This window comes from Pavona decussata, unplaced genomic scaffold (genome assembly GCF_977016875.1).
Source record: "Pavona decussata unplaced genomic scaffold, jaPavDecu1.1 SCAFFOLD_42, whole genome shotgun sequence".
NCBI lineage: Eukaryota > Metazoa > Cnidaria > Anthozoa > Scleractinia > Agariciidae > Pavona > Pavona decussata.
Genome location: NW_028145464.1, coordinates 1,090,001 through 1,102,940, shown reverse-complemented (window position 1 = coordinate 1,102,940; position 12,940 = coordinate 1,090,001). Strand labels below are relative to the sequence as shown.

Below are 12,940 nucleotides of genomic sequence, written 5' to 3'. Positions count from 1 at the left end.
TGAAGTATATTAAAGGCATACTTATTGCAGTTACGGATATAAAGTCGTTTGGCTTTATGATGACAAATACAGCAAGCCTTTTCAAATATACATAGATGAAAAATGCTGTTTACAACTTCATGGAACAAATGCTTGGAGAAGTTGATTAGTGCAACAAAACAATGAAACAACATTTTAATAAAGCAATGAAACTTACAAAACAGGATGAAGATGATTTTCAAAAAGCAGCCAAATGTCATATTTGCGACAAGAAATAGACTGAAAAAGATACAAAGTGGGAGATTATTGTCATGTTACTTGTAAATATAGCGGAAGTTCTCATCAAGAATTTAGTATAAACTTTCAATTAAGTGACAAAATACCTGTTATCATTCAAAATCTCAGAGGATATGATTCACATTTTTGTATGCAAGATATTGGTAAATTCAAGCAAGACATTAACGGTTTTCCAAACAATATGTAAAAATATATGGCCTTCATGTTTGGTAAACAGTTCATATTCATTTATTCATCTCGGTTCCTGACTTTAAGCTGGAAAAAATTGATCAGTGATTTACCTGAAGAAGCTTTTCAAATATACAACACAAGAATTCAATGGTAAAAATGCAATGCAACTCGTGAAACAGAAAGGTATTTATCCTTATGATTAGATAGATATCTTTGATAACTTCAATGGAACCAAACTACCATCAAAAGACGATCTTTACAGCATTCTTAATAATGAACACATCACAAAAGGACAAGACAAGCACGCTAAAACCAATTGGAGAACATTTAAATTGAAAAACATGGGTGAATACAATGATCTTTATCTGAAAAGTGATATTTCATTGTTTACAGATGTATTTTAAAACTTCAAAAAAACATGTATTGAAAATTACAGGCTTGATCCTTGTCATCATTTTATGTCAATCAGTTGATCATGGGATGCTATGTTAAAAATGACTCAAATTCAATTGGAATTAATGACTGATATCGATATGTATCAATTCATGGAGAGAGGAATCCGAGGGAGTGTCTCTTGCGTTGCTCGCAGATATGGAAAGGCAAGCAATAAATATATAGGGATTATGATGAAAGGAAACCAAGTAGTTATATTATTACCTTGATGCTAAAAATTTGTGTAGGCACATTAAGAGCCAATATCTTCCAACATACTGTTTCAAGTGGCTGTTTTTAAAAGAAATAAATGAATTGAACATAGCTAAATACACAAAAGACGGCAAATAACGGATTAATATTGTAAGTCAATCTTGAATACCCCAAAATCTTCATAACAAACATAATCGTTTCCTGCTTTGTCCTGAACAAATAAAAGTAAACAATACTATGTTGTCAAATTATTGCAGCAACATACAAAATAATTCAACTTATCAACAGGACAAGTTTATAAACTGATCCCAACGTTTTACAACAAAACCAGGTATTTTATTCATTACAGAAATCGGCTATTATATACATCGATCTTAATCTCAAAATAATTAAAACTCATCGATTATTACAATTCAATCAGTCACCATGGCTTAAACAATACATTGATTTCAATACACAATAACGAACCTTATCGCAAAATTCATTCCAAAAGGTTTTATTTAAACTAATGCACAACATCGTATTCGGCAAAACCCTGGAAAACATTCGAAAGTGAGTTGATGTAAGGCTTCTAACAGACAAAAAACAATTGACTAAAATGCATCCAAACCAACTTTAGTAAACAGTAAAATATTCAATGAAAATCTTTGCTGTACAAAAAATCCAATCACTAACCTTAAACTGTCCGGTTTATACTGGTATGTGTATTTTGGATCTTTCCAAGCCTCTTATGTATGATTTACACAACAACTAGAAACAGTATGGAAACAAATGGAAATTATTATACACAGACATCGATTCATTAACATATGAGATTGAAACCAATGGTCCAGACATTAATTTTTGATTGAATTAACATCTGTTTGAAAGTCTATGCACACATTGATTTTTGGTTGAATAAACATCTATTTGACAATAGTGATTACCCAACTGACAGTCAATTCTTTGATAAATCAAAGAAAAAAGTAAAAGGACGAGTGTTCTTGGATTCCGATAAAAGAATACCGCTCTGTCTAGAGTATTCCAGCCTTTGAAGACGTGGTAAAACGTTCTTTGCTTTCTCCAATTGCGTTCTACAGATGGCAGTCTAAGATAGTCCTTTCTACATATACTTGCTGTTTCTCAGCAATTCCATACTGTGTAAAGTAATTCCATTCACGCATTTTTAACATATAGGTAGCGATGGAAGAGCCTCTGTTGTTCTAAGGTTAACCAACCAAGCTGACTAAGTGCATCAGTTGTGGAAGAGTACAAAGGTTTATCTAGAATAGGTATCACAACTTTATTTTGCAGCACCTGTAGGTTATTCACAAAAACGGCGCTATCCTTGTCGCCTCATACCATGTCAGTATAGTCGAGTGTAGGAAGGACAAGGCTTTTGTAATAAAAAGGGCGTGCATTACACGGAAAATAAAAGAAGTAAACATTTCGATGAAACAAAACCATAACTCAGTCTATCTCACTAAAATTTGGATTAATATATAGAATATACAGTAGAGAATGAAGAAATAGGATTAAACCAGTGAATTAATCAAATGAAAACATCAAATGATTTTTCCTGCGTTGAAATACAGCATTTGATTTTCATATTAGACAAAAAATTTTCACCATTTGATTTCAGCATAGAAAATTTATTTGTTAAATTTATTCTTTGAAATTATTTGCTGAATGAACTGATTGAATTTTGAGGGATAGAAATTTGTGTTGTTACCCCCTAGTATATAACCACTAGCAGCTCGGAGGAAAACGTTTCATAAATTCATAACTCGGTGATAATTACTCCTGCAGTAATAGTTTTGGTATCTAAATGAACTTCTCGAATGTAGAATGTCGCAAAATTAACATTTAATTGCTGCTGGAAATATTTGAACACTGAAATAGAGTGCGTGTTTCTAGTGCATGCAACTAAACAAAACATTAAAATTTAATTTGTAGGTAAATATTAATCCTCTCGAAACAGATAAATCATCTCCATAAAGCTTGAAACTTGTACAATGATAATATATGGTCGATTATTGTCCTTGTCTTGTCCCAAAATGAAATGGGGTAAAAAAACGTCAGCCCTATTCTACGTATCGCTTAAATAGCAGCCGCCGCCTTAGTAGTCAAATCTCCCGTGATCTGTCCGTGCGTTTGATGAATACTTCTCGGTACACGACAAAACGAAATTTTATGATTTCTTGAGCTTCTGCTACCACAGCCAACTATTAAACGCTGTACCATCGGAAAAATGAAAATTTAACCTGCACGACTAACGGAGAAATTATCAAATTATCGAATTATCGGGATACCTCTCAATACACGCTCTTTAGCACATCTTCGTGTACCAACAATTGGCGGAAAAACTGAGTCAAGTAACTGAAAACACACTATACCATTAACTCGAAGTAGGGCTTATCCTCGGAGTAAAAACCTGCTAAACTCACAGGTGACATCAAAGAAGCAAACAAGAAATATAATCTGCAGTAGAGCAGTGGTGTGCGAAGCAACAAAATATAGCAAACAAAACACCAAGAAAACTGTCACAGGATTTTACACCGAATAGAGAGTAGTTCCAAAGACATTGCGACATGTCAAAGCTTTTGAGAATTCGTATTATTATCACCAAGACCTTCACATGGACATCATGGTTAACTGAGCTTTCAAATGAGGTATTAAACACTCGAATGTAAAATATGTTTTCTCTTCTGTGATGTGGCCATGTCGGTACAAGCTATAAATACCTTTCTTAAATGTTTGATCCATCGAAAACATCGAAACAAGGCGACGTTCCTACAACATTTATCTTAGGGGGACATGAAAATCTTTCGCTTGTACATACCTTTCAAACTTCGTGTTCAAATTGTTCAAAGACTCACTGCCTCGTCACAACGACTGGCTGTCGCTTTTCTCCGCCGAACAATAACGTCTGCGAACCCCAGCTGCAAAGCCATATCCGTGACGTATCGGCTTTTGTTTTCTCGTTGGCCAATCACATTACATTATAGAATGAAACTCGATTGGTCCACGCGACGGACAAATGCCACAGATCACCGAGGAGTTCGGAAAGGAAAATGATTAGGCGAAAAATCAGTAGTAATATATGATTGACAGCTTTTCATTTGAATTGAAAGCTGTTGCTCCATTAGTAAACAGGAACAACGTCAGATAAAATTTTCGTCACTGATAGACAAGTCTAGCGAAACATGCAGTTCAGTACTCGCTGTGGTCGTTGAAGGAAACATTTTGGTAGCCAACGAGTTCAGTAAGAAGAGACAGTAATTCAGTTTGTAGATGGAAAATGTGTGTACAAACGCTTAGTTAGTCTCAGGAGTAAAAGCCTGCGAAAGCAGACGTATTTTCGGCTGTAGAGAAGCGTCAGCCGAAAATACGTCTGCCTTCGCGGGCTACTGGAGTGAGGAATCGTCGGATTTTGGAGATGTTGCGTGAATTGGAAGCCGGCATCAATGAAGTCGGATTTTGATGACGCCATATAGTATAGCTGGTAGAGCCGATTCTCGATCGACATTTTTCGTTTCATATCCTGAGGAAGTCGATGCTTCAAAAAAATATATACATTCCCTATTTTCAAAACTTTCCTGGCAAAAAAGTACCTTATTTTTTTCCTATATTGATATTTCCAATATGCAATTATTGTGTCTGAATAAAAATAATACTGCTTTCTCTATTAATCCACAGAAACCATTATTATTACTTCTACGACCCCGGTACAGTCTGAACCCACTATAGCAAACACTTCAGTGTCATTGTTTTTGATAGAATTTTAATCATCTGGACTATTCGTTTCCAAATTATTTCTCCAGGTCTTTTGGAAGCACAAAGGAAAGAAAAAAGTTATAAGAATTGGTCTCTTAAATGTCAATAAGGTAAAATTAGAATATTTAAAACAAATGACCTTAGTTGCCAAACATTCGTATAATCGGGACAGTCAGTCTAATATTTGATTTTTGGAAAATAGCTAGTATAGTTGTTTGCAGTGTTTTGCATAGTAACAACAGAAAAAAAGTTTCTTATATACGCTCCTAGAAGCCATCACCAAATATAATATAATAGTTTTCATATTGATATGCAAATTTAGGTGACTGTCTCGTATGTGGTTAATTAATATAATTCTCTCAGGAATTTTGATATTTTCATTCTATTTTTGTTGGTGAGGTCATTTGTTTTAATTTTACCCCCTTCACGTCTGAAATTAGAGCAAGGTCTAACTTCCAGATGTGTCGTCGCCAGATTTTTAAGAAAAGCTATATTTAATATTATTGAAATACAAATGTGACAGGCCTTAGCTCAACCATCCCAATCAAGTAGACACCCTTTTATCTTTATCCAACAGAGTACGACTTAGTTTGTGTGCAAGCTATTCAATGTTGCGGTGTCTCAACTCACTTACGCTGTTTTATTATGGTAGACTTCATACCGCGAGAGTTTAATTAGCCACTTGGTTATTTGAACTCCTCTAAAAAAAGAAAGCATCTAGAATACGACAACATTTCAGTTTGGATAGTTTATCTACCCACTCTAAAAGTTTGATCTTTTATTAAGTCTTAAGGGAAAGAATTCAACTTCTCAGAATTTTCCGTTACGACTGGGTGATAATTGGCCAATAACGTCAATAAAAAGCCGAGCAAAACAAAAGACACTTTCTAGAATACCTCTTCCATTGATCAAAAACAAGAGATGAATATGATTGTGCTGACGAAATTCATTCGAGTTTAAAAATTCACAGCAGCGCATCGGTTCTGCTTTTCATTGGCAAAGTGATTTGCAACGTAGATAAGGAGCTAGTTTCTAAAGGAACAGTGGTATCGCGTTGGTGGGGAAGTGGAAGCGAATGTTTGGTTTTAACAACAGAGTTGATAAGGTAATTAGATCGCCGAGGGATTTGAGAGCTAAGCTTTCGAGTATCAACCCTTTATCAGCGCAGATCAGAATTTGCAGTGTATCGAGTTGTTATGATGATGGCACTGTAATTAAGAAAGTAAAACTAAATGGTAGGTGCATATTTGGCTTACCATCCAGTCCAAAAGGGTTTAAAATATGAAGTTTTTACTCGCTCGAGTTTAAAAATAGTACATCTGGAGCTTGGCTTAGCCTGCCAACTCGCAGCCCTCTCTTAAAAAATATCTTGTGTATACTATGTAGGGTGTGATTAATACTCTACTGGCTAGTGTCGACATCAATGTGGAGGCGGTTAGCTGTAAAGGACAGCAAAGGAACACTGCGAAAAAATGGAGTACGGAACTAAACTTTTATGTCGCAAATATTACATTACGTATGCTCAAAAAATTCATTAAATTAATAATAATTTTTATTATTGGTAACTGAACTTAACTCGCAAATAAGTCGCCGCCAGAAACTTAAGCAAATAAAACGAGCTATTGTTACATTGCATTAATATCACTGAAATAGAAATTGGACACGCTCTAACCTCTAAATTATTGACCCTTTCCAAATCAAGTCGGAAGGTTCTATCTTTATATCTCATTGGGCTGGGCTCATAGTGAATATCAAATTGTGTCAGTAATAGTTGAAAAAATAAATAAATAAATAAATAAAAAACAGTGTAGAGAAAAATCGACAAAGTAACTTAGTTTATGCGCAAGTGGTAATAAATGGTCATAATGCTCAATCCACCCTGCTTGCTCTACTTCTGCTAGACGGCATAGCGCGAATAATTAATTATTCTCTCAGGTCCCTGATATGACGGTGTAATTCGCTACGCTCAAACGAACGTAAATTATCTTGCCTTTAGATGCCTTTTTTTACTGACAATAATAACAAACTCCAGCCATAGATTTCACGAATAATACAACCATTTACACCAAGAACAAAAGGTGTGACCACTACTAATTAACCTACTGTACAATAGACGCTATAGTGAATTCAATCATATTTGTTTAAAAGCAGATAATAGCCTCTGATAATTATTTAGTTATTAAAACGCTTCAGGCGACGGGTATATTGGAGGATAATGCAAGAGACTGAAAGATTGTAAGGAAAACGGACAGTTGGCCGAGAACGAAATTTAAAGGGCAAATATGAAATGTTGAAGGAATGATCTTTTAGTAGAGGACATTATCATCCGATAGCAGTAAGCCAAAAAAGTTTATTTTTTAGCCTTTCGCTTTAATGTCTGAAACAACAAAGATACAATGCAATTATTGGTGTGGTATAATTGGGCTCCTTCATAGCTTTTTCGCGCTGACGGCGCACGACGGCGTCGTTGGTTTTTTTTTTTTTTTCCCCACATATTTTATTACCATTTTGAAAATAAAGAAGTGTTTACAAGACTCTCAATATAGTCTATTTACATTTGTGAGCTATTATTAATTATACATGACATTTACATTTGTAAACAATTACTATAGTTATATTTGTAAACTGTTATTGCTTGTATTTAAGTGCCACCTATATAAGCACCACTTAGCCTGAAATTTTTTCTATGTATTGTTTTCAACAGCAATATATTTCTCAGTTCTATTTTTGACATCTACTTGTTCTCAGAAAACTTCACATTCTGGAATTTTATCTTGTTTTCGACTTTGCCATATATGCAATTTTGCGAGAGTTATAAGATAATTCAATAACTCGCATTTTTCTAATTTACCGATATGTACGTCTTGTAACGTGAATTTTTCCCTTTTACCTGACAGTACAAACCAGAAGTTTTCAAAGTTTTCCCAAAAGAGAAGAGTAAAAGGACAATTGTAAAATAAGTGATAGATGGTTTCTGTTTTCTCTTTGCAAAAAGTACAGGTATCGTGTAGAACATAATCTGTCTTTGCTAGTCGCTTATTGGTAAAAACGATATCATCCAACAGTTTTAACTGAAAGCTTCTAATAAAGGTTTCCGATGAAACTGACAGCAAATTGAGAAAAATCTTTGACAAAGTAATATCATCTAAGTCAAAGTCTTTTTTCAATTTAGTAAAGTCCCTTTGATACTATTCTCTTTTTTGTTAAGAGGAGTTCATAAAATTGTTTACTTTTACATAGCACAGGATTAAACACTTTTTCCCCGCAGCAAAGTTCTAATAAACCAGTTTTTCTCCCATTATCATCCAAAGATTTCAAGTGGCCAGGTATTAGCACTTCGAATTCCTGCCCACGTTAAAAAGTTTGATTGTTTCAATCCTGCATCTGTTGCAATATTGTATGACTCTAAACTTCCCTTATCGAATTGCATCTGATTAGTTAATAGGATACCTGCTTTAACACAGTTGTGGTAGTAAATGCTCTTTCCGTCTATTTTAATAAGCTTATTGTTCCAAATTATATTTTCCGCAGTAAGAGGCAAAGTAGAGAAAGCATTCCTAAAATCATCCCACCACTGGAGGAGTTTACTATAAAATGATAAATTGATATTATAATCCCTCATATTATAATTACAGCTAACAAAAAAAGCCTCTCATAATTTTCCAACGGGTTATCCAAAACGTCCTTGCATGGTATTCGGCCCGGTGAATAAATTCTTGCAAGCCAAGCTAATCTTAGTGATATTATAGACGTTTCAATATCTGTTAACTGAAGTCCTCCAAATTTTATGTCGTTAACTACCGCTAATCGAGCTATTTTATCAGGTCCATTCCACAGAAAATTATATATAATAGTATTAAGTTGTAACTCTTGCGGAGTTGGCAAAACTGAAAAGACATACGTCATTTTTGAAATCAGAAAGGATTCAATAATTGTAATTTTGCCGAACAGCGAGAGACCCCTGCAACGCCACAGTCGTATCTGCAGCCGAATATCTTTTAGTTTATCATAAAAAATTTTTCTGCAATCGTTCAATTTCATTATCTGTAAAAACTGTACCGAGTGCTTTAACGGTATTGACCCATGTTAGCCCGTTGGGTCACCTTATAGTCCCGCGTCGACGTCCTGTAGAAATTTGAATTTACCATTCGCAGTTCCTGAAGTTTGTTTTTATCTTTTGACAAGGCGAGTTGTTTAAATCAAAATGCGTAACTTCAGAGACACGAGAGCTTGTATCGCATACGCTTATTTTTACTTTTGTACGACTGTCACGAGTAAATAAATCCAGAGTTTCCGTACTGGAACTACGGCAGGTTCGATTTAGACGAGAAATCAAACGACAAATGCAAGGCCGAGTTTCGTTTCTACAGGGAGGACATTTATAAACTTGCTGAACAGCTACAGCTACCTGACGAGATAACAACTTAAAATGGTTTAGTTGTTGCTTCGGTACCTGCATTACGCATGTATCTAAAGCCCTTTGCCTATCCTTGTCGATATGGATATTTGGTTTATCATGTCGCCAGATCGGTTCCAGAGATTTCCATCATAACAAACCACATAATGGACTTGATTTACGGTCGGTGGCATCATCTGCTTACAATATACAATCACGATTTGCTCTCTCCTTCCAAGCTTCTTCAATACGCTGAGGCGATCGAACAGGCAGGAGGTGCTTTAAATCACTGTTGGAGATTCGTAGATGGGACTGTGCGTCCAGTTTGTAGGCCTAACGAGAACCAGCGAGCCATCTACAACGGCCATAAGCGTAGACACTCCATCAAGTTTCAGGCTGTCGCTTTGCCTAATGGATTAGTGGGGAGTCTATTTGTCCCAGTTGAGGGAAGACGCCAAGACACTTTCAGGATTCTTGCGAGAACTGCAGAGGTTTTCCAACTGTCCTAACTGGCCTCCCCTTTTGTGTGTACGGTGACCCCGCCTATCCGATACAAGCACACCTACAAAGGCCCTTTAAGGGTGGTGTCCTGACCCTAGCTCAACAAAATTTTAACACCTCAATGAGTTCAGTCCGCTCTTCTGTGGAGTGGACATTCGGGGACATTATCATTATTATTTTAAATTCCTAGCTTTTAAAAAGAACCTTAAAAGTGGATTGAGTGCTGTAGAAAAAAAAAATGTATGTAACATGTGCGTTAATGCAGAATGCGCATAGCATTTTATATGGTTATGTTACCTCAGAGTATTTTGGTCTTAATCCGCCAACTCTAGAGGAATACTTTATTTGAAGTATTGTACTTAAGATACACTTACAATAATCTTGTTATACGACATAACCAATTTAGCCTTTTACAAAGTTCATGGTATAAATAGGGCACAACCTATCAGTAGTGTAAAACGCGTTATCATCAGAGTACAATAAAGTGACGGAAAGAAATCAAAAGCTCTGTTCAAATGCTAAGATGCACAAAACGTCTTTTACTACAGCAATACTAGCTGCTCCAAAACTATTGTCCCTTTCTTAAAAGTTCAGTAATTGCCTGAGATTGTGCTTGCGCGCTGTTAAGTATCATCTGCATCATCTGCATAAACTGTTGTTGCCGCTGTTGCTGCATCTATAACTGTTGTTGACCTCGCAGCTGAGAAAGCAGTGCCTGCTGAGTAGCCATGGTAGCTTCTTCTTGCTTTCTCTATATCTCTAGGTCATCTTGTTTAACATTTATTCCCTCTCTGATGCCTCCCTGAAATAGCCGAATGTGTCATTGCTTTTTTGGCGTTTTTTTCGCGGTTCATCTTTTCCATTTCGCATCTTAGTCTGAGCTAGCTGCTCCATAGCCCTCTCCCTCATTTCCTCCCCTGTCCCTTTATCTTGATCCTCCTTGTTTCGACATTCTGTGAATAGATGATAAAAAAATATAACTGTTACTTAAAAACCAATTAAGTATACCACTAACTAACTAAGGCACCAAATAAATAAATAAAACTTAATTATAGAGCTCTGTGCAAAGATAAATTGTTCAATTTAATACCAACAGGAAAATAGATGCATCAGTTGAGCTTAATTTCTATAAACGTAACTGTTACCGTTTCAAATCTTGCTGGATAAAGTACATAATGATGATATAGTGCGCAGCTTTTCATTTTTGACTCCTGCTAACTGTAAATCTAACCCTTTCTCGACAAGCTATTTATTTATGAAATCACACTGGTTGGTTGTTTGTCTCAGGAGCTCGAGAAAAAAATACACAAGGCAGACTAACAAAATGTGCTAGCATGGTAGAAAAGAAAGCGTAGCTGTAAGTCGAGAAAAAATTGTGTTCTAAAAGATTAGGCTGGCTGTAAGACCACTCAAAACAACAGAGGAAAAACCGCCTAGCTCTCTAGTTGAGCCATCTGGTCCTTGTTTCTAACTGTCGACACGAATGTTAAAAATAAACTTTTTAGACCTTTCAAATTCATTGTACACTAAAAAATGTCTTATATTTCAGTTAAGCGTGATTAAAATGAAAGATTTTTCATACATCAATTTACTTTTCATTCATACCGTGTCGTGCTTTGACCACTTTCAGTGTTGTTTGAACTCATAGCGTTCGCCATGGCACTGTAGAAGGTCGTTTCATGAACGAAAACAGACAAAAAAATTAAAATCAAACGTCAAGGACATGTCCCTAATGTGATACTTAAATTATCTGGCAAAAATACCCGAAGTATCGAGAGAAAACTTTGAAAACTAACCTCACGTCCTCCTGTTTCCAAGACGCCGGCAAATCGCTCTCACCAACGTCGTCGACTTTGGCGCGAGGCTGAAAGGTGCTCAGAAAGGCATGCGCAATGAGCATGTCACCCAATCGAACGGCGGCGTCCTTCAAAAGTCGTCGATTCGTAAGCTCCCTAATACCTCTGTACTAGTAGGCACCCTCCTTGACAGGGGCTTACAGTTAAGGATTGTATACGTAAATTCTGCAGGACTAGAGCTAGGACGCTACGTGTAACCTTAAATTACTCTAAGAGATGTCTTATTTAACCTCCATTTTACGACTCAATAGGTTTAATACCAACCGCGTCTGTTAGTTTTTCGACAGTCTTAAAGCAGCACCACGCCAGCTTAACTGCCTTTTATTTAAGCTCCAAACCCACTTGTTTGTAGTGGTGTTTTAAAACTTTTAAACATAAACTGCTAATATTATCCTCTCATGGCTTTGGTAATATAACACAATGATGGTTACTTACGACTCGTTCCAGATTATGATGTAACAGAACAAGGTTATCTCTCAGAGAAAATTGACGATTTGCGCATATATCCAACTTATTTCCTGCCGACTCATGAGACACGCAGTATCTTGTTAAGATGTTTAGAATCAAACATTGTCCATAAGACACATGAAATGTTGTCTGAGGCTCGGCTCGTGGGACCAGCTGGGAACCGTTTTATTGTTTTTCGTTAGATCAGAGCAAATCTTCAATTTCCTGTCATATCGATCCCTTTCGAAGTACCAGGCATAACTGAGAACAGTGCTGATTGGACAAACCTCACCCTTGCTATGACAAAACGTCTTGAAAGATTCTTCAAATTTAAGCTAGTTGTATTGAACCTTTTCAATATGTGCTCTCTGCAGTGAGTGAAGGTGTCGCGGTAGATGTAGATTGGAAAAGGGCCCACGAAATCCGCAGCAACTTAATTCAACCCCAACGCCACCTCTGTAGTTCTCGCCCAGTTATCGACCCTTTGGTCATGTTTGCTACAATCTCAGCAAATAACTCGTAAGTTTGGGTCGACAAAAATTGATGACTTTGTCACTGGTGTGACGAAGGCCACGTCGCGTCCACCTAACCAACGAGGGAGTCATTTGTGTACAAAACAATGAAGAAACTGTTCTTAAGCTGACAGTTTTAACCTAGTGGCTTTGGTATTCCAGGAATGTACAATACATTGTTGTCTTTAGGTAGCAGCTCGTACAACACGTCAAGTTTATAATCTGTTAAAGTGTACTTTGTTTAGTCTTGTAATGTTTTCTGCAAACACACACTCGACCTCTGATTTTTCGTCAAGCACCACGACTGCCTTCCGCTATGGTGGTGGCCAATAGAGAACAGTAGTCCTTTTATGGGGCAAGGTCACCGATTTTTAATGCCT

At 36.4% G+C, this 12,940-nt stretch overlaps 1 protein-coding gene and 1 pseudogene across 2 annotated transcripts in view; one reads left to right on the top strand and one right to left on the bottom strand.

The window, feature by feature from the left end:
* Window positions 1-4,149, bottom strand: part of LOC146482872 (uncharacterized) — a 29,013-nt gene extending 24,864 nt beyond the window's left edge. Inside the window, exons 1-2 of one of the 2 annotated variants that reach the window (XM_085106646.1) lie at window positions 3,914-4,149; window positions 1,768-1,842 (exon numbers count right to left, since the gene is read on the bottom strand). The gene's annotated coding sequence lies outside the window, so the exon portion shown is untranslated. The remainder of the gene's footprint in view (window positions 1-1,767; window positions 1,843-3,913) is intronic. The other variant, XM_085106647.1, reaches the window with a different exon arrangement.
* A 4,903-nt stretch (window positions 4,150-9,052) lies between these two features.
* LOC146482871 (uncharacterized) lies at window positions 9,053-9,753 on the top strand (annotated as a pseudogene).
* Window positions 9,754-12,940: the final 3,187 nt, after the last annotated feature.